Here is a 22,170-nt window from a genome sequence, read left to right on the forward strand (position 1 = left end):
CCCCAGTGTAACCTCTGGCTGCCTCTCTAAAGACCTCTCCATACCCTCCCCACCACCCTACCCTACCCTCCCTGCTACTCATTTCTGCTACACTGGTATCCTTGCTATATCCCAAGTATACCCCCTCTGCCCATCTTCAGTTATTATGGCTCACTCCCTCACTTCATGCAGATCTCTGCATTTCATAAAAAACACCTTCTGGCCGGGTGCAGTGGCTCATGTCTGTAATCCCAGAACACTGGGAGGCCGAGGCAGGTGGATCATCTGAGGTCAGAAGTTCGAGACCATCCTGGCCAACATGGGCCAACATTGTGAAACCCCATCTCTACTAAAAATGCAAAAAATTAGCTGGGCGTGGTGGTGGGCACCTGTAATCCCAGCTTCTAGGGAGGCTGAGGTGGGAGAATCACTTGAACTTGGGAGATGGACGTTGCAGTAAGCAGAGATCTCACCTTTGCACTCCAGCCTGGGTGATAAGAGCAAGACTTTATCTCAAAAAAAAAAAAAAAAAAGCCTTCCATAACCTTTCCATCTGATATTTTCCACTCTCATTTTCCCAGTTTTTTCATCTCACCTTACTACTCGACATTATATATGGATATATTGTGTGTATTTTGCTTGCCTAATGGTGTTAATTAGTCATTTGTTGCCATGTCTAAGTGAGGTCAATGTCTCGGATCACCTTGATTTCATGTTCACCAAAGACATCAGAAATTCCAACATTTGTCAGTTCTACCCTTAAGTTCGGTACCATTCTTTCTGCCAATCTTTCTAGGTTTGCCTCCTGCTTCTCTCATTGTTTTCTGTCCCTGCTGGTTCTTCCACTCATATGGACTTCCAAATCTAAGTCAGCCGGCCAGTCCCCTCTCTTCCCTTACTGGGAAGAGACGTAGACATAAACATGTCACTTCGCTTGAGTTCTAGTCAGAGGATTAAAAGATTACAAGTACAGAGATACAAGAGTTCTGCAGAAGAAGTACGATTTATTATAAGAAAGTTCCTCAGAGTGGGTCATTTGAGCTGGGATTTGAAGGCTACATAGGAGTATGTCAGGTGTGCTTCATATCAGCAATAACAAAATCAAAGGAACAGAGAAACTGCTGTCGTTGTTAAAGTGACCCTATCTCTACAAAAACTACAAAATTTAACCATGGGTGGTGACACACCCCTGTGGTCCCAGCTACTTAGGGGTGCTGAGGTGGGAGGATGACTTGAGCCCAGGAGGTTGAGTGTGCACTGAGCTGTGATTGCACCACTGCACTCCAGCCTAAGTGACAGAGCGAGACCCTGTCTCAAAAAAAAAAAAAAAAAAAAAAGGAGATAATGACATAAAAGTATAAGTAATAAGTAGGACAAACCTACCACGTATTGAAATAATAGAAGACAAGCACCTTTTGCTGGAAAAGCATCACTGCAAGAAGAATTTCGTCCGTATAATTACTGAGAAGTCACTGTTCCATGAAATGCAACCTAGAGCCACCGAAGTACCAAGAAATAAGCAAACTGGCCTCTAAAAGACCACCACAGCCCACCCCACACAATCACATAAAAATCCACTTACTAATGCTTCCAATTTCCAGTGAGATCGCTAGATATGCTGTATCTGACTTTAAATATAATCCTAATAAATACACTCACCTAATTTTCCTGTCCACAGAGAATTACAAATAACAAATCTGCAAATGTAAGCAGAGTATCAGCATTATGAAATAACAGCTAACATTCCTGCCCTTGCCCCAAAGAAAGCAGACCCAATAATTTTAAAACCTCAGCAGGAAGCATTCATTTAAGAACAAACAGCTCTATACACAGCTGAGTAGCCACTGGAGGCATTATTTTGCCCTATATCCTGTACAATCACTGATGTTCATCAGTGCATTTGATGCACTGTTCATCATGCATTTGAGTCTCCAAGAAATGTTTAGAGCTGATTGATTGAATAGTAAAGGCTGATGAGAGGCTTGTTCAGGAGATTCCCTTTCAGTGTGGTTAATTACACATTTTTCCCATGTAAAATAACCAGATTAAAAAGTTTTCTCGTACCTCCCCTCCTTCCACCTCCAAGCTTTGGTGGGTGCTCCTGTTAGACTTTACAGTGCCCCTGTGAGTATGCACCCTCACCACCCTCCTCCAGCCGACTGTAAGTCACTTGAGGGCAAGTCATTTATATTCATGTAACATTTATAGTTTGTCCCCAGTGCTTAGTACAAATGCCTTGGCACATAATGGGTATTCAAAAAGGATTTATATAATGGACAAAGGAAAATGAAGTGATTGTAACACTTTTAAAGAAGATTTATATTAAAAATGAATGAGCTTCCCACTACACAAACAATTCTTTTGCACTTACCAATGAAAACAAAAATTGATTGATCATTTACTAGGTCAGGCAGTGTTCCAAGCGTTTCACACGTGGATTTAATCCTCACCACAGTGCTATGAAGCAGGCACTACTATGTTCCCTATACCAAAGAGGACAGTGAGGCCCAGACAATGTGCTGTGCCCAGTCAGGCAGCCGGCAAATGACAGAGGCAGCCTTCACACTCCGGCAGGCTGGCTCCCAAGCCCATGCCCTATCCACTCTGTCATATACCTCCAGTGTTGTATTATTCATAGAAGACCAAAAAAGAAACTATGCAACTCATTGCTGCTAAAAGGGGTTGAGAACGTCAATGCAGCTTCGCCAGTTTACAAAAAAACTTAGTGGTTGCACAACGTTGTGAATGTATGTAATGCCACTAAGTTGTGCACTTAAAATAGTTACAACGGTCATTTTAATGTTATGTATATTTTACCACAATAAAAAAGTTTCTTTATAAATCCTGGGGTGTATTTCTGTAATGCTATATCCAGGCCCTCCCTGCGTGAGTGACTGTCATATGAGGAGCACACAGAGCCTGGGTTCCTAGGCACCTCCTGAAGCTTCCTTGTATTTGCCTTAGATGAGAACTAAGTTCCCAGCATTAGAGCCGGTTTTTAAGTTGAAAGTGTTACAGTGGGGCTCACCCTCCCTCCTTTTCCACCTGAGTACCAATATGATTGCCTGAATTCTGGAGTGTGTGTGAAGCCAATGACCACTCCCAGTGATATGCAGAATTTACCAAAAAGCACCCCTAGACTTGATGCTGCAACCCTGGAACTCACTTCCCCATCATTAGAACAGCAGGATTAGAGGAAAGATTTCTTTATACAGAGATGTTGGCACTAGAAACGAAGCCATCGTGAGGTAGGGGTTTGTATTCCCAGCACCTGCAACCAGGAGCGTCTAGACACAGCAGATGCTGAATAAATGTGTGTGGAGGGAATCATGGATGTGCGTCTGCTCTACTCCCTGCTTTGGAGGAAAGCTGCTTTTCCCGCCCCAAACCTTACCAGTGGAGCTTTGTGGGGACCCCTCCATTCAGTGAGCCTCTTGGCAATTTGTACACACCAAGGGCTAGTTGGTGACTGAGTGACACTTGACAGATGTGAGGTAGACGGTGAACTGGGTCTACTCCTGCCCAGGAAATCCTGAGGGCCACAGGCATTGGTTAGAGGCAAGAACCCGCTGCTGTCTTGTATCTGCCTGCCCTTTCGGTTTGCACATCAAAGGATCCTGACTATTGATCATCACTCAAACATGAGCCACACAGGAGAGTGAGTCAGCAAGGTGTCCTCTTGGCTGCCGCCCAGCTGGGTCCTTTGTTGCAGCAAGTAAACTCCAACAGAATGAAGACATGGGCGGGGCGTGGTAGCTCACACCTGCAATCCCAGCACTTTGGGAGGCTGAGGCGGGTGGATCACTTGAGGACAGGCGTTCGAGACCAGCCTGGCCAACATGGTGAAACCCTGTCTCTACTTTAAAAAAAAAAAAAAAATACAAAAATTAGCTGGCGTCGTGGCGCATGCCTGTAGTCCCAGCTACTCGGGAGGCTGAGGCAGAAGAATCGCTTGAACCCAGGAGTTGGAGGTTGCAGTGAGCTAAGATCATACCACAGCACCCCAGCCTGGGCAACAGAGTGAGAATTTGTCTCAAAAAAAAAACAAAAGAATGTGGACATGGAATACCCAGTGGCCACAGGCTAAGAAGGAACTGTCCAACCTAAAATTCAAGGGAGCAATCAGCCAATCAGAGAACCTCCAGAGAACTCAAAAAAGTAGGAAGGAGTCAGCTTAGATGAGTCACACTGGGTACCCCCAGCTTTAAGCACACATCAGGCCTAGAAGGACAAACCCATTCAGCAAGTGAGAGCTTGCTCCTCACCTCTTCTGTCTTCTCTCCCACTTTGACCCAGGGCAACGTCTGGGTCATGAGAGAGCTGGGTCATGGATGAAGAGGGGAGCAGAGAGAGGGCTGAATGCAGCGGACCCCACCTCCCCTTCCGCATGCAAAATTCCTGTTGGAAGTGTACCCACTCAAGAGGGTAGAGGACAGCTTGGGTTAAATGGGTTTGAATTTTCTATATGCTCATTTGAATTTGAATTCTATATACTATATACTCATTTAAATTCTATATACTCATTTGAATTTTCCTGAACCAAGACTGTGCAAATAAAAATGACTGTAGGGCGATTACCTGAAAACAAGCAGAGAAACTGTGAGGCCTGTCCACGTCTTCATCCAGGGTGGAAACAACTCGCCAGCCCTGCCCTAGTGTTCATGGGGAGTGAAACATGGATGTGTTAATCACAATCCATACCTAGAACTCTGCAGGCATTTTTTTGCCTTGCATGCCAGCTACATTTACAAAAAATAAATAAATAATTTTCTGGAAGACAGCCAAGTTGATATGGGGTCTTGTAGGGGAAAATAGCATTCCTTTCTCACTCATGACTAAGTTCATGGCCAAGACCCCTATAACAAAAGACAGGTTAACAAGAGAAAAACATACAAATGTATTTAACATAAGTTTTACATGGCATGGGAACCTTAGAATAAAGGCCTAAAGAAACATGGGAAACTGTGTTTTATGCCTAGGTTGGATGAAGAGGTAGATCGTTGTGGAGAACTATGATTGGACAAAGTGCATAGATCTAATGGTAATAGACTCAGGGAATTTAGCAAGGCCTGTTTATTCAGATTCTCCTCTGCCTTCCTGGGTCTTCAGAGATAAGGATGCTCCTTTCATCTGGGTATAGGGAGAGCACCTCTCACATGAGAGTCTTATGACCTTCTTTAGAGAAAACTTAAGAATTATGGGCTGCTTCTGTGGAGAAGGTCCCTGGGAGAAGGGCAGAGACCTTCCTGCTTCTGCTGTTTTCTGAATTGCCAAGGTGGGGTATCCTGAACCCAGTCAGTCTGTATTATCACCTGCACATGCTCACCCAGGAGGGAAGCCAGGGTTCGAGCACTGAGACACAGGACCCTGTAATTGGATGCCAGTACCTAAGGGGCAATGACAATAGTGTACTAAAACCTCTAAACCAGAATATGCTAAATTTTAAAAGACCTGGGGAAGGGGATGAAACAACAAAAAAAAGAATATGCAGCAGAGACGGTATGTGGTCTCCAAAGCGTAAAATACTTACTATCTGGCTTTTTACAGAAAAGGTTTGCTGGCCCCTGTTTTAAACAGCCCTGCAAGATGTATATTAGTGTCCCTAGGTTACAAAGGAGGACTCTGAGACTCAGGAGGATTAACATGCCACAAAAAGGAAAATATTCCATTTCTGAGCCAACCTTGCAAAAGGAGATACAATTAAGACCCAAGAGAGCTAAGCGGTAGGAGAAGGACCAGAACCAAAGGGGAAGGAAAGTCAAGGAGGCTTCAGAGGTCGACTTGGCTTTCATCTACGTTTTCCCCTTTCTACCCCTGAATAACAGGAAGAGCTAGGATGGAAGGGGGGGGGGGGGGGGGGAGAAGGGGTTCCATACCTGACCGTTTGAGATTGATAGCGTGAAGGATCATAGCTATACCCTTTCAACATTGCTTTTGGATGGCACTGGCAGAGAGAAATAACAGAAGAGGCGAGCCACTGACTTGAGAAGGTGTAACATTTCCTAGGCTTTTACCTGTGTACTGTCTGAAAACAATATCCTACTGTAAAAGGCCTGTTCACCTTCATGTTTAAGGCAATAATTTTTTATAAGTAATGATGGAAAATGATATAACCTAAAACTCATCCAAACTCTGTGCTTCCTATATGGTAGTGGCTTTGCTCACTTTTACCCCATCACTCCCAAGGGACATTTCACCATGTCTAGGGACATTTTTGGTTGTCATAACCAGTGGGACGGTTCTTCTGACACTGAGATGGGTGAGGCCAGGGATGCTGTTAAACATCCTGAAATGCACAGAAAACAGCCCAAGCTAGAGAAACTCCACCCCGAATGATAGCAAAACTCTTACCAAGATATGAGTATAGGAGAAATAGTTAAATTTTTTAAAAATACCACTAAAAGGGTAAACTACACAAAGAAGATTATTCTGAAAAAGAAAAGTTTCAGAAGAAGTGAAAAAAAAAATATAGCAATGAGAATTTGAATATTTTTTAACTTGATGGAAGTAGAAACAATTAAGAAGGAAGGACAGCACCCAAAACTAATTGGACAGGCTATGCATAAATACAAGAACATAATAGCAAAAGCTAACTAATATGCAATAGGCTAAAAGTAATGCATATGCAAGAGGTAAGCCATCACAAACTGGTGACAGTCATTTTCTTTCAGCTTATTTTTCATTTTCTTTAATGCTCTGTGAACAGACTTCCCACTGATTTTAAAGGATATTTTGGTTTTGAAACTAGCTTTATGGAAGCTAAAAATTAGACTTTAAACATTATGAACCCCTAGTCATTTAGACTTAGTAACTCCTAGGATATAGGGACAGGCATAAATAATTTATGCTGAAATTCATGTATTAAAAAAGCAAAACTTTTCATGATAGCGATGGGAATGGTGCCTGCATTTTTAGGAGAGGTGATGGTGAAAAGAACAAATGTGAATTATATAGGAAAATGTGATCCTAATCAAGAAAGTTTAAAACCAAAACACATGCAGAAGAAATTCCCAATAGTCAAAAAGATCATGGATAGTAATTCTTGACAAAGATTCTTTGCTTGACCAAACTTTAATCAGGCTTCTGAACCTTCTCCTATGCCCGTCTGTGCACTTCCTTGTAAAATCTGTTTTTAACAAAAAACTCCTGCTAAGTCAGTTTAGTGAGAACCTGCTTTGAATATCTGATCACTTCCATGTCTGATGAGGTTCCTCAGCTTCCACCCTCTCCCAAGGCCAAGCAGTAGTAAACTGCCAAGAAGTTATAGCTGTATTAACAAATAGAAACAGTCAAATTTCAAAACAAGCTGCAATTACTCTTTTGAAACACCAAAGTGAATAAATAAATAAAAGAGAGTCCTCCTTTTCAGATGGTTCCCTTTTTAATTCTATTATAGCGTTTACAATGTCATTACTATTGTTCCTCAGGACTTGGACTGTCTTTGCTCTTCACCCCTTTGTTTGTGACATAACGAATTCTATGGCCTTAACTTCCGTATTTGTTTCATGACACTCCATCACTTCATCTCCTCTTGCACTGTTGGAGTCTGTGCTTTTTAATGTGCTACAGTTGGCTTCACCCTGACCTTCAAATTTCTCAGCATCTGGTAGCTGTACTTGCTGAGATGGATCCTTGCTCTTGGCTTCCCCCAAAAATGGAGGTATCTGCAGCTGGGATCTTATAGACATCTGGCCTTGGGATGACAAAGAGGGTATTTTTAGGTTTCCTAATGGTGATTGTAGTAACCTCTATAACGGCTCAATGACCTAATTTGGACATGGTCTACCACTCCATCTTGCTTCACTTTCTCAGCTGATTCTTCATCTGCTTTCGTTGCTGCTGCCAGTGGGGCTCACTGTGTGGAGTCCTGTGCCTTCCACTCTGCTACTGATTCATCGATATCAGATTCTGTCTCCCACCTTGTCTTGGCCTGGGCTGTAGCAGCTCCTGCTCTGTGGCAGGGGCAGTTTCTATGGCTTCACAGGGCATTTTGTGAGAGGGAACGTAGAATCAAGATGTCTTCAAAATACCTTGGGTATCATCCTGTTTTTTGGGTTTGGTTTTCGTTTTTTGAGAAAGGGTTTCATTCTGCAGGCTGGAATGCAGTGATGTGATCATAATTCCATGCAGTCTCAAACTTCTGGCCTCAAGTCATTCTCCTGCCTTCACTTCCCAAAGTGCTGGGATTATAGACATGAGCCACTTCTTTGAGCTGAGTATCATCTTTTTTAAAGCTGCAAAGTTGTCCGTATTATGAGTGTATCTTAATTTAGGTACATCCAAAATAATTTAGGTTGTGTCCATTGTTTCTTACAGGATGTTTCTACTTATATATCTGAGTGTGGCTGTTTTCATACAAAAGGTTTCTAGAAGTAGAAATCTAAAGCAAAAGATGGGTGATATGGTTTAAATTGTGATAGATGCTGGTCAATTACATTGCAAACATTTTTATTAATTTGTCTTTCACCTAGAATTTTTTTTCCTCCACTTTCAATAGAACAGGGTATAGTCAATCTTTTGAATTTTTGAAAATCTAATGTGGGCAGGGAAAGCATTCGAATAGGGTCTTCTTGTTTTAATTTGCGCCATTCTGATGACCAGTAAGGTTTTCTACTTTCTGTAGGGGAGATAAAGTTGTATATTCTCCTAACCATTTTGAGGCTCATGGCTGAAACCTCTGTAACGAAAGACAGAAAAACAAGAGGAAAGCATAGCAAATTTATTTGATAAAAGTTTTATGTGACGAGAGCTTTCAGAAATGAAGGCCTAAAGACCCAGGGGAAGTGTATTTTTCTGGACGGTTGTGCAGAAGTATGATTGGAAGTCGAATGGAAATAAATGGGAAACTTAACAAGGCCTATTTGTTCAGATTCTATTTGGCATCTCCACTTCCCTATAGTATAGGGCAGAAAACCCCCTCAAGAATCAGGGTCTTATGACTTATTTTCAGTGGAAGAAGGTCAGAGAATTCTTTTTTGGCCAGCTTTCAGGGGAGAAAGGTGGGAGAAAGTCAGAGGGTGACTGTCTTAGTTTATTTGTGCTGCTATAACAAAATAGGTAATTTATAAAGAACAGAAATGTATTTTCTTACAGTTCTGGAGGCTGGTAAGTCCCAGGTTAAGACTCCAGCAGGTTCAGTGTCTGGTGAAGGCCTATAACTCATAGATGGCCCTGTCCAGGTGCCCTCACATGGCAGAAGAAATGGAAAGGGAATGCATGATGGAAGAGAAGAAGAGAGTGACCTCATTTCTTCAAGCCCTTTTATAAGAACCCTAATTCCACCCACAACTTAATCACTTCCTAAAGGCTCCATCTCTTAATACTGTCACAGTGGCTATTAAATCTCAACATGTGAATTTGGGAGGACACATTCAGACCATAGCAGTTATCTTCCTGCCTCTGCTGTTTTCTTAATTTCCAAGGTGCCATATTTGGAGCAGCACTTCCTGCACCCCATCATTTCCATCTGTTTGTTACTTATTTTTTTCCCTTTTCTATGAATAGCCTATTTACATTTTTTCAGGGCGCTTTGTCTAGGTTGGATTCTAATCTTTAATGCTACTTATATAGTAAGTATTGCTTTGCTCTCTCTCTTTGTGAAATAATTTCAGTTATTTCAGTTTCCATCTCATCTTGATTTAATGCTGATTATTTGTATTTCATTAGAAAGTTGGCTTTTTGTTTGCTTTTCTTTTTTTGAGATAGGGTCTCACTCTGTTGCTCAGGCTAGATTGCAGTGGCATGATCAAGGTTCACTGAAGCCTTTATCTCCCAGGCTCAATCGATCCTCCTGCCTCAGCCTCTCAAGTAGCTGGGACTACAGGCAAGCACCACCATGCTCGTGCTTTTGTCACACACAAAGTAACTATGTGAAGTGATAGATATGGTCACTCGCTTTACTAAAGTAACCCTTTTACTATCTATATGTATCACATGACGTCACATTGCAAAGCTCAAATATGCACAATAAAATTTATTTTTTTAAAAGTTGTACATTTTGTTTTTAAAATATTTATACTAGGGGGCCAAGAGGACTGATTAGAAGCAGTTGAGGTGTGTGGCACTCATGAGAAGTATAAAAGAGGTGAGTAAATACAGCATCTTCAACTGAAATATCCAAGTACACGCATTGGGACTGATCAGGAAAACAACTCCACCCATGAAGAATTAAGAAAAGCAGGGTGGGGCAACGGCCCACTCAGAAGCAACATGGAGCCAAGGGGACCCCTACCCACAGCCAAGGGAAGTGGTGAGTGAACGTGCGGCCCTGGGAAACCACGCCTCTCCCACAGATCTTTGCAATGGTCTGATCAGGAGATTCCCCGTGAGCCCATGCCACCAGGGTCTGGAGTCTAACACATAGAGCTGTGTGGAGTCTCAGCAGAGCAGCTGCTTAGGCATGCACAGAGACGCAGGAGCTTTACATACTTCAACCCTGGGAGCCCTAACAAAGGTGACTGCAACTCAGGCAAGGTGGGAGGTCCGTACATACCCTTAGGAAGGGGGCTAAATCCAGGGGGCCAAGCAGCATCAGTCTATGGGCTCCACTTCCATGGCACCTCATAAGATAAGGCCTATTGGCTTAGAATCCCAGTTAGCCACTAGCAACAGGGTGGAGCCTTCCTGAGATGGAACAGAGCCCCTGGGCAGAGGGGTGGGCCACCATCTTTGTTGTTTGGACAACTTAGCCATTCCAGCCTGTAGGCTTTAGAAAGTGCAAATGGTCCAGATGAGGAAGGGTCCCGCCAGCACAGCACAGTGACTTTGTCAGAACCTGGCCAGACTGTTTTCTTTAAGTGGGATCCCTATCCATTCTTCCTCACTGGGTGAGACCTCCCAGCAGGGGCCTCTAGCCACCCCCACCTGCCCACATACTTTGGAGAGATCTCTGATTGTTCCCTGGGATGGAGTGTGGGCACAGGTGGGGGAGGGTCGGGCTACCATCTTTGTTGTTTGGACGAATCACTTGTTCCAGCTCACGGGGTTTGGAGAGTCCAAGCAGACTGGGGCAAATGTGGTTTCCCAGCATGGCATGGCTGTTTTGTCGAGGTGTGGCCAGATGGCTTCTTTAAATGGGACCCTCCATTCCTACTTACTGGGTGGGTCATCCCAGCTAGGGCCTCCAGCCACCCTTACCCGTATTATACAGACAGAGTTCTGATATCTCCCTGGGACAGAGTGCCCAGGGGGACGGATGGGCCACCATCTTTGCATTTGGGTGACTCAGCCATTCCAGACTGCAGGCCTTGGAGGGTCCAAGCTGACTGGAACAGGAGCAATTTCCAAGCATGGCACAGCTGTTTTGGCACAGTTTCCAAGTATGGCACAGCATGGCACAGTCAAGGTGTGGCCAGATTGCTTCTTTAAATGGGATCCCGATCAATTCCTCCTCACTTGGCAGATCCTAATTTCTCCCTGGACGGAGTGCCCGGGGGCTGGGGCAGGCTGCCACCTTGCTCTTTGGGCATCTCAGGTAGTCCAGCCCGTGGGCCTTGGAGAGCCCAAACTGATCAGGGCTGAAAGGATTTCCAACAGAGCACAGCTGCTCCACCAAAATGCAGCCAGACTGCTTTTTAAAGATGGACTCTGATTCCATTCCTCCTGACTGGGTGAGACCCCTCCACAACTAGGGTCTCTAGCCACCTACAGGTGTGTTCAGGCCAGCAACAGGTGAGTACTCCCTTGGGACAGAGCTCCAAGAGGTAGGGCCAGGCTACCATCTTTGCTGTTTCACAGCCTTCACTGGTGATGCTTCCAGGTAACTGGAAAACCAAGGCAACTAAGGAGTGGAGTTTACCCACAGCAAACCATAGTAGACCTAGGGAAGACTGGCCAGACTGAAAAACAAACAAAAAACAAGAACCCCATCGAAAGGTCAGCAACCTCACAGATCAAAGGTAGATAAACCCACAAAGATGAGAAAGAATCAGCACAAAAATGCTGAAAACTCAAAAACTCAGAGTGCTTGCTTTCCTACAAATGACCACAACACCTCTCCAGCAAGGGTTCAAAACTGAGATAAGACAGAGATGGCTGAAATGACAGAAGGAGGCTTCAGAATGTGAAGAAAACAAACTTGGCTAAGCTAAAGGAGCATGGTGTAACCCAATGCAAGGAAGCTAAGAATTGTGATAAAACAACATAGGAACTGTGTATTAGTCTGTTTTCATGCTACTGATAGACATACCAGAGACTGGGAAGAAGAAGCTTAATGGACTTACAGTTCCACATGGCTGGGGAGACCTCACAATCATGGTGGAAGGCAAGGAGGAGCAAATCACATCTTACATGGATGGTGGCAGGCAAAGAGAGTTCAGGGAAACTCCCATGTTAAAACCATCAGATCTCATGAGACTCATTCACTATCCTGAGAACAGCACAGGAAAGATCACCCCCATAATTCAATTACCTCCCACAAGTCCCCTCCCACATCAAGTGGGAATTCAAGATGAGATTTGGATGGGGACATAATCAAACCATATCATTCCACTCCTGGCCCCTCCAAATCTCATGCCCTCACATTTCAAAACCAACCGTGTCTCCCCAACAGTCCCCCAAGTCTTAACTCATTTCAGCATTAACTCAAAAGTCTACAGTTCAAAGTCTCATCCAAGACAAGTTCCTTCTACCTATGAGCCTGTAAAATCAAAGGCAAGCTAGTTACTTCCTAGATACAATGGGGGTACAGGCATTGGGTAAATACATCCACTCTGAATGGGAGAAATTGGCCAAAACAAACAGGCTACAGGCCCCATGCAAGTCCAAAATCCAGCAGGGCAGTCAAATCTTAAAGCTCCAAAATGATCTCCTTTGACTCCATGTCTCACATCCAGGTCACGCTGATGCAAGAGGTGGGATCCCATGGCCTTGGGTGGCTCCACCTCTATGGATTTGCAAGGTATAGTCCCCTTCCTGGCTGCTTTCATGGCCTGGTGTTGAGTGTCTGTGGCTTTTCCAGGTGCATGCTGCAAGATGTCAGTGGATCTACCATTCTGGGGTCGGGAGGACAGTGGCCCTCTTCTTACAGCTTCACTAGGCTGTGACCCAGTAGAGACTTTGTGTGGGGGCTCCAGCCCCACATGTCCCTTCTGCACTGCCCTGGCAGAAGTTCTCTTGGAGGGCCCCAGCCCTGCAACAAACTTCTTTCTGGGTATCCAGGCATTTCCATACATCTTCTGAAATCTAGGCGGAGATTTCCAAACCTTAATTCTTAACTTCTGTGCACCCACAGGCTCAACACCATGTGGAAGCTGCCAAGGCTTGGGGCTTCCACCCTCTGAAGCAACAGCCAGAGCTGTACCTTGGCTCCTTTTAGCCATAACTGGAGTGGCTGGGACTCAGGGAACCAAGTCCCTAGGCTACACACAGCATGAGGACCCTGGGCCTGGCCTATGAAACCATTTTTTACTCCTAGGCTTCCAGACCTGTGATGGAAGTGGCTTCCGTGAAGGTAACTGACATGCCTTGGAGACATCTTCCCCATTGTCTTGGGGATTAACATTCGGCTCCCTGTTACTTATGCAAATTTCTGCTGCCAGCTTGAATTTCTCCTCAGAAAATTGAATTTTCTTTTCTATCACGTTGTCAGTCTGCAAATTTTCTGAATTTTTATGCTCTGCTTCTTTTACGAAATGGAATGCCTTTAACAGCACCCAAGTCACCTCTTGAATGCTTTGCTGCTTAGAAATTTCTTCTGCAAGATACCCTAAACCATTTCTTTCAAATTCAAAGTTCCACGAATCTCTATGGCAGGGGCAAAATGCAGCCAGTCTCTTTGCTAAAACATAACAAGAGTCACCTTTGCTCCTGTTCCCAGCAAGTTCCTCATTTCCATCTGAGACCACCTCAGCCTGAATTTCATTGTCCATATCATTATCAGCATTTTGGTCAAAGCCATTCAACAAGTCTGTAGGGAGTTCCAAACTTTTTATATTTTCCTGTCTTCTTTTGAGCCCTCCAAACTGTTCCAAACTCTGCCTGTTACCCAGTTCCAAAGTCACTTCCACATTTGCAGGTATCTTTTCAGCAACACCCCACTCTACTGGCACCAATTTACTGTATTAGTCCATTTTCATGCTGCTGATAAAGACATACCAGAGACTGGGAAGAAGATAGGTTTAATGGACTTACAGTTCCACATAGCTGGGGAGGCCTCACAATCTTGGTGGAAGGCAAGGAGGAGCAAGTTACATTTTACATGGATGGTGGCAGGCAAAGAGAGAGCTTGTGCAGGGGAACTCCCATTTGAAAACCATCAGATCTCTTGAGGCGTATTCACTATCACGAGAACAGAACAGGAAATATCCAGTCCCACAATTCAATTACCTCCCATGTGGTCCCTCCCACAACTTGTGGGAATTCAACATGAGGTTTTGGTGGGGACACAGCCCAACCATATCAAGCTGACAGCCAAAATAGCCAGTATAGAGAGGAACATAGCTGCCGTAATAGACCTGAAAAACACACTGCAAGAATTTCACAATGCAATCACAAGTGCTGATAGAATAGATGAAGCAGAGGAAAGAATCACAGAGCTTGGAGACTGTCTTTCTGAAATAAGACAGGCAGACAAGAATAGAGAAAGAAGAATGAAAAGGAATAACAAAACCTCCTAGAAACATGGTATTTTATAAAGAGATCAAACCTACAACTGATTGGGGTACCTGAAAGAAATGGGAAAAATGGAACCAATTTGGAAAACATATTTCAGGATATCATTCAGGAGATTTTTCCCAACCTAGCTAGACAGGCCAACATTCAAATTCAGGAAATACAGAGAACCCCAGGAAGATACTGCATGAGAAGATTATCCCCAAGACACATAATAATCAAATTATCCAAGGTTGAAATGAAAGAAAAAATGTTAAGAACAGGCAGCAAGAAAGGTCAGGTCACCAGCAAAGGAAAGGCCATCAGACTAACAGCAGACATCTCAGTGGAAACTCTACAAGAAGAGATTGGGGGTCAATATTAAACATTCTTAAATAAAAGAAATTCTGACCCAGAATTTCACATCCAGTCAAACTAAGCTTCAAAAGCAAAAGAGAAATAAGATCCTTTTCAGACAAGCAAGTGCTGAGGGAACTTGTTACCGTCAGACCTGCCTTACAAGAACTCCTGAGGGAAGCACTTCAGGAAATGGAAGTGAATATGGAAAGGAAAAACTGATACCAGCCACTACAAAAACACACTGAGGTACACAGACCAGGGATACTATGAAGCAACCACATAACTCTGTGAAATAACCAGCTTACATCATGATGATAGGATCAAATCCACACACAACAATGCTAACTTTAAATATAAATAGGCTAAATGCCCCAATTAAAAGACACAGAGTGGCAAGCTGGATGAAGAACCAAGACCCTTCAGTATGTTATCTTCAAGACACCCATCTCTCATGCAAAGACACACATGAACTCAAATAAAGGGATGGAGGAAAATTTACCAAGCAAATGAAAAACAGGAAAAAGCAAGGGTCATAATTCTAGTTTCTGAGAAAACAGAGTTTAACAAAAATGAAAAAAGACAAACGAGGGCATTACTTAATGGTAAAGGGTTCAATTCAACAAGGAGAGCCAACTATCCTGAATATATATACACTTAACACAGGAGCACCCAGATTCATAAAGCAAGTTCTTAGTGACCTTCAAAGAGGCCTAGACTCCCACACAGTAATAGTGGGAAATTTTAACACTCCATTGAAAATATTAGACAGATCATTGAAACAGAAAATTAAAAAAAAACATTTAGGACTTGAACTCAGCTCTGGATCAAGTGGACCTGATAGATATCTACAGAACTCTTCACCCAAAAACAACAGAATATACAGTATTCTCATTGCCACATGGCACTTGCTCAAAAACTGATCACATAGTCAAAAGTAAAACACTCCTCAGCAAATTTATAAGAACTGAAATCACCAAAAAAAAAAAACAGTCTCTTGGACCAGAGCACACTCAAATTAGAACTCGAGATTAAGAAATTCACCCAAAACCGTACAACTACATGAAAATTGAACAACCTGCTCCTGATAGACTTTTGGGTACATAAAGAAATTAAGGCAGAAATCATTAAGTTCTTTGAAACCAATGAGAAGAAACATACAAGGTACCAGAGTCTCTGGGACACAACTGATAAAAGGAAAATTTATGGCACTAAATGCCCATATCAAAAAGCTAGAAAGATGTAAAGTTAGCAACCTAAAATCACAAATATAAGAACTAGAGAACCAAGATCAAACAAACCCCAAAGCTAGCAGAAGACAAGAAATAACTTATGTCAGAGCTGAATTGAAGGAGATAGAGACATGAAAAACCCTTCCAAAAATCAACAAATCCAGAAGTTGGATTTTTGAAAAAACTAATAAAATAGAACACTAGCTAGACTAATAAAGAGGAAAAGAGAGAAGATTTAAATAAACATATTCAGAAATGATAAGGGGGATATTACCATTGACCCCACAGAAATACAAACAACCGTCAGAGAATATTATAAACACCTCTATGCACAAAAACTAGAAGATCTAAAAGAAATGGATAAATTCCTGGATACTTACACTCTCCCAAGGCTGAACCAGGAAGAAACTGAATCCCTGAATGACCAATAATGAATTCTTAAATTGAGGCAATAATAAATAGCCTACTAACCAAAAAAAGCCCAGGACCAGATGCATTCACAGCTGAATTCTTCCAAAGGTACAAAGAGGAGCTGGTATCATTCCTACTGAAACTATTCCAAAAAATTGAAGAGGAGGGACTCCTCCCTAACTCATTCTATGAGGCTAGCATCATCATGATACTAAAACCTGACAGAGATACAACAACAAGAAAAGAAAACTTCAGACCAATATTTTTGGTGAAAATCTATGCAAAAGTTCTTAACAAAATACTGGCAAACTGAATCCACCAGCACAACAAAAAGCTTATCCACCACGATCAAATAGGCTTTATCCTTGACATGTAAGTTTGGTTCAACACATGCAAATCAATAAGCATGATTCATCATATAAACAGAGCTAAAGACAAAAACCACATGACTATCTCAATAGATGCAAAAAGGCCTTCAATAATATTGAACATCCCTTCATACTAAAAACTCTCAATAAGCGAGGTTTGAAGGAACATACCTCAAAATAATAAGAGCTATATATGACAAACCCACAGCCAATATCATACTGAATAGGCAAAAGCTGGAAGCATTCCCTTTGAAAACCAGCACAAGACAAGGTTGCCCTTTCTTACCACTCCTATTCAACATAGTATTGGAAGTTCTGGCCAAGACAATCAGGCAAGAGAAAAAAATAAAATGTATTCCAATATGAAGAGAGGAAGTCAAACTATCTGTTTGCAGATGAGATGATCTTATATCTAGAAAACTCCATCATCTTAGCCCAAAAGCTTCTTAAGCTGATAAGCGACTTTGGCAAAGTCTCAGGATACAAAATCAATGTGCAAAAGTCGCTAGTATTCCTATACATCAACAACAGGCCAGTGGAGAGCTAAATCACAAACTCCCAGTCATAATTGCCAGAAAAGGCATAAAATACGTAGGAATACAGCTAACAAGGGAAGTGAAGGAGCTCTTCAGGGAGAACTACAAATCACTGCTCAAAGAAGTCAGAGATGACACAAACAAATAGAAAAACATTCCATGCTCATGAATAGGAAAAATCAATACGGTGAAAATGGCCACCCTGCCCAAAGCAATTTATAGATTCAATGCTATTCCCATTAAACTACCATTGACATTCTTCACAGAATTAGAAAATACTAATTTAAAATTCATATGAACCAAAAAAGAGCCTGAATAGCCAAGGCAATCCTAAGCAAAAAGAAAAAAGCTAGAGGCATCACACTATCTGACTTCAAACTATAAAACAGGCCTACAATAACCAAAACAGCATGGTACTGGTAGAAGAACAGACACATAGACCAATGGAATAGAATATAGGACTCAAAAATAAGACTGCACACCTACAACCATCTGATCTTAGACAAACTTTACAAAAACAAGCAATGGGGAAAATATTCCCTATGTACTAAATGGAGTTAGGAGAACAGGCAAGCCATATGCAGAAAATTGAAACTGGATCCCTCCTTACACCATATACAGAAATCAATTCAAGATGGATTAAAGTCTTAAATGTGAAACCCAAAACTGTAAAAACCCTGGAAGGAAACCTAGGCAATATCACTCAGGACATAGGCATGGACAAAGATTTTATGATGAAGATGCAAAAAGTAATAGCAACAAAAGTGAAAATTGACAAATGGGATTTAATTAAACTAAAGAGCTTCTGCACAGCAAAAGAAACTATCAACAGAGTAAACAGACAATCTACAGAATGGGAGAAAATTTTTGAAATCTATGCATCTGACAAAGGTCTAGTATCCAGCATCTATAAGGAACTTAAATAAATTTACAAGAAAAAAAAATAACCCCAATAAAAAGTGGGCAAAGGACATGAACAAACACTTCTCAAAAGAAGACATACATATGGCCAATAAACATATGAAAAAAAGCTCTACAACACTGAACATTAGAGAAATGGAAATCAAAACCACAATGAGATACCATCTCACACCAGGCAGCATGACTGTTACTAAAAAGTCAAAAAGCAACAGATGCTGGCAAGGTTGTGGAGAAAAAGGAACGCTTCTACTCTGTTGGTGGAAGTGTAAATTTGTTCAACCGTTGTGGATGACAGTATGGCAATTCCTCAAACATCTAGAGGCAGAAATACCATTCAACCCACCAATCCCATTACTTGGCATATATCCAAAGGAATATAAATCATTCAAGTACAAAGACATATGCATGCATATGTTCAGTGCAGCACTATTTACAATAGCAAAGACATGCAATCAACTTAAATGCCCATCAATTGTAGACTGGGATAAAGAAAATGTGGTATATATACAACATGGAATACTATGCATAGCCCTAAAAGGGGATGAGATTGTGTCCTTTGCAGGGACATAGATGGAGCTGGAGGCCATCCATGGATAACTTAGCAAACTAATGCAGAAACAGAAAGCCAAATACTGCATGTTCTCACTTATATGTGGAAGCCAAATGATGAGAACACATGGATACCTTGGGGGAAACAGCACACACTGGGTCCTGTCTGAGGGTGAGGGGTTGGAGAAGGGAGAGGATAAGGAAGAATAGCTAATGGATGTTGGGCTTAATACCTGGGTAACGGAATGAGCTGTGCAGCAAACCACCATAGCACATGTTTACCTATGTAACAAACCTGCACTTACTACACATGTAGCCCTGAACTTAAAAGTCAGAAATTAAAAAATAAAGTAAAATATTTATAAAAATATTCTTCTCAAGCCTAATGTTTTTTATTTGTGTTACCTTACTTGCCACTTTTCAAAGATTGAAGTTTTGATTTAATTGCTCTTATTTTAATTTGCATATATTTAGTTCTTTTTTTTAAAGTGTAAATCATTTCTGGAGTACTACTTTGGATGCACCTCAATGAGTATTTTCATTGAATTCTAACTAGAATGTAATTTTATGGTTTTTTCTTTCACTCAAACAGTATTTTTTAATGATTCAAAAATTTCCAAGGATGAAATGTTTAAGAAAATACCCTATATTTTGTTGCTTGTTTGTTTTTTAAAATGTAAATACACATAGAGAACGTAACCAGCATAGTTTCTATATTTCAAAATATGAAAGATTTTTTAGACAACCTGGTATTTTCTTAAACATTTCATTCTTGGAAATTTTTGAATCATTAAAAAATACTGTTTTGACGTGCTGATATTTAAGTTAGCTATAAAAATCTCCCCATAAGTCTGTTGGATTTCTATTCATTTAGCTATAGATTGAATCTCACTGAACAGACTAATTCTTATTATTAAGCTCATTTTATCAGTACTATTATATCTATATTTTAGATTTTAGTTAACGTATGTTATTAATTTAAAATAATATTATCAGTTATATAATTATATGTGGAATATATATGTTTATATGTGCATTTTATTAATAGTAACTAGATGAAAATAACAATAATGTGATATAAATATATTTATGTATAATATATCATTTAATATAAATTGTATTATTATTATTAAGCTAATTCTGTTGCGTGAAGGAATTTGGGTTGGGATGGCTTTTGTTTGTTAATTTTTTCTTTCCATGTTGTCACTCTGATATAGTTTGGCTATGTGTCCCCACCCAAATCTCATCTCGAATTGTAATCTAAATGTAATCCCCACATGTTGAGGGAGGGTCCTGGAGGGAGGTGAATGGATCTTGGGCGCAGTTTCCCCCATGCTGTTCTTGTGATAGTGAGTGAGTTCTCATGAGATCTGATGAGTGAAAAGTGTGTGGCTTCCTTCCCTCTCTCTCTCTCCTGCCACCAGTAAGGATGTGTTTTGCTTCCCCTCCGCCTTCCGCCATGATTGTAAGTTTCCTGAGACTTCCCCAGTCATGTGGAAATGTGACTCAATTAAACCTCTTTCTTCAGAAATTACCCAGTCTCAGGTAATTCTTTACAGCAGTGTGAGAACAGAATAATACATACTGTTACTCAAATATCTGGTGTTCTTAGCTGTCTGTTCACCCTCTGAGATGCAGATTTGGATGGACAGCTTTGGCAACACTGCTTTGCAGCCCAGGGAAGAAGAGCTACCTGCACACAGATCACACAGGGCCAGGCTTTGGTAGCTGTATTGGATAGGTGTGGGAGAGGGAAGAGGGCAGAGCCTGGCATCTGGGAACTTGTGAGCCTTGCATCTCCAGCCCAGGACCCATTCTCAGGGCCTCCTGGGTCAGAACTGGCACTTTTCACCAACAGCCTGGAAATTAACTCTAGAGCCAGCTTTCTCTAAGGGTGAGGTTGGAGAAAAAACAGTTCTTCCTCAGCCATTTCCTCTTCAGTACCTGGCAGGCCCCATAGTCCATGCTTTCTCCCAGTGCCACTGGTTCCAGAATTTCTCAGGAAGAAACCATTTTTTTTGGAGCTGAAGTTACAATGTGGTGAGGTTGTAGGTTCTCAGCTCTGTTAGCATTTGCTATCAATCCAACTGCTTTCTATGTTCCAGAATCGCTGTTTTATTACACCACTGGCACCCCACTGACTTCCAATGTCTTGTAGATTTACTTAGATAGTTCTTATTTTATTTAAATAGGACTTGAAGAGAGAAAGTGATGACCATGCTTTTCATTATTTAAACTGACCAGAATTTAAAAGCTCTTAATGTAGTAAGATTGCCTAGGTCCAAAATGAGGCTCCATCACTTTCCAAATGTGTGATCTGGACAAATTAATGTGCCTGAGTTTCTTCATTTGTAAAATGTAGACAGTAGTACATAGTCCCGAGAATTGTCATACAGAGGACATGTATAGGATACTCCATAAATGCCAGCTGTTATTATTTTGTGTCGTGTATTGTTAAACCTTAATATTTTAAAAGTTGTCCTTTACTTGTGATACCATATGTGTATGAGTGTGGAGATACAGAAGTGTGTGTGTGTGTGTGTGTGTGTGCGCATATTTATTTTTGTGCTTTTCAATAACAAAAGCTAGCACTTACATAGTGCTTACTATTTACCTTTTAAGCATCTCACCTATATTAACGCATCCTTCAGATGGAGAAATCACAATGGAAATTAGAAAATATTTTGAACTGATAATGAAAACGCGACATGATAAAACTTATGAGGCACTTTTTTCATTATGTTTCCTAATTAGCTATTGCTGAGGTCTTAAAAATGTTTTAGTTTCTGTTCATTTATTTTGAATTTCATTTAATACTGAGAAAAGCCTCAGGCAGAGGGCTTATGAGCTATTTCTTTATTAGGAATTACCATCCCAGGGAGCAGGAATGAGGCACAGGGGGAGTGAGGGAGACAGAGGAGATGGGAGAGCGGAGAAGGCAGAGCCTCACTGAACACGTGTGGGCGTGGGCTACGGGGATAGCTGCCTCCATCAGGTTTGTTCAGTGCATGAGACCCACTCTGAGGAGCTGTATGAACTGCACTTTTAAGGGTGGTCTTGTTACAGAGTGGGTGTACATGGCAAGGAGAGAAGGGAGGGAAAGGAACGGGAATATTTTACCTACCAGCTTCCATCGTCTTCCTTTGCTTTGGGATGTCATCCCCTCAATTCCCAGCCTTGCAGAAATCCAGCTCAGTAAGCTCATTTCTCTCTAGGAACTTAGCCCCT

The sequence above is a fragment of the Piliocolobus tephrosceles genome, chromosome 4 (genome assembly GCF_002776525.5).
Source record: "Piliocolobus tephrosceles isolate RC106 chromosome 4, ASM277652v3, whole genome shotgun sequence".
NCBI lineage: Eukaryota > Metazoa > Chordata > Mammalia > Primates > Cercopithecidae > Piliocolobus > Piliocolobus tephrosceles.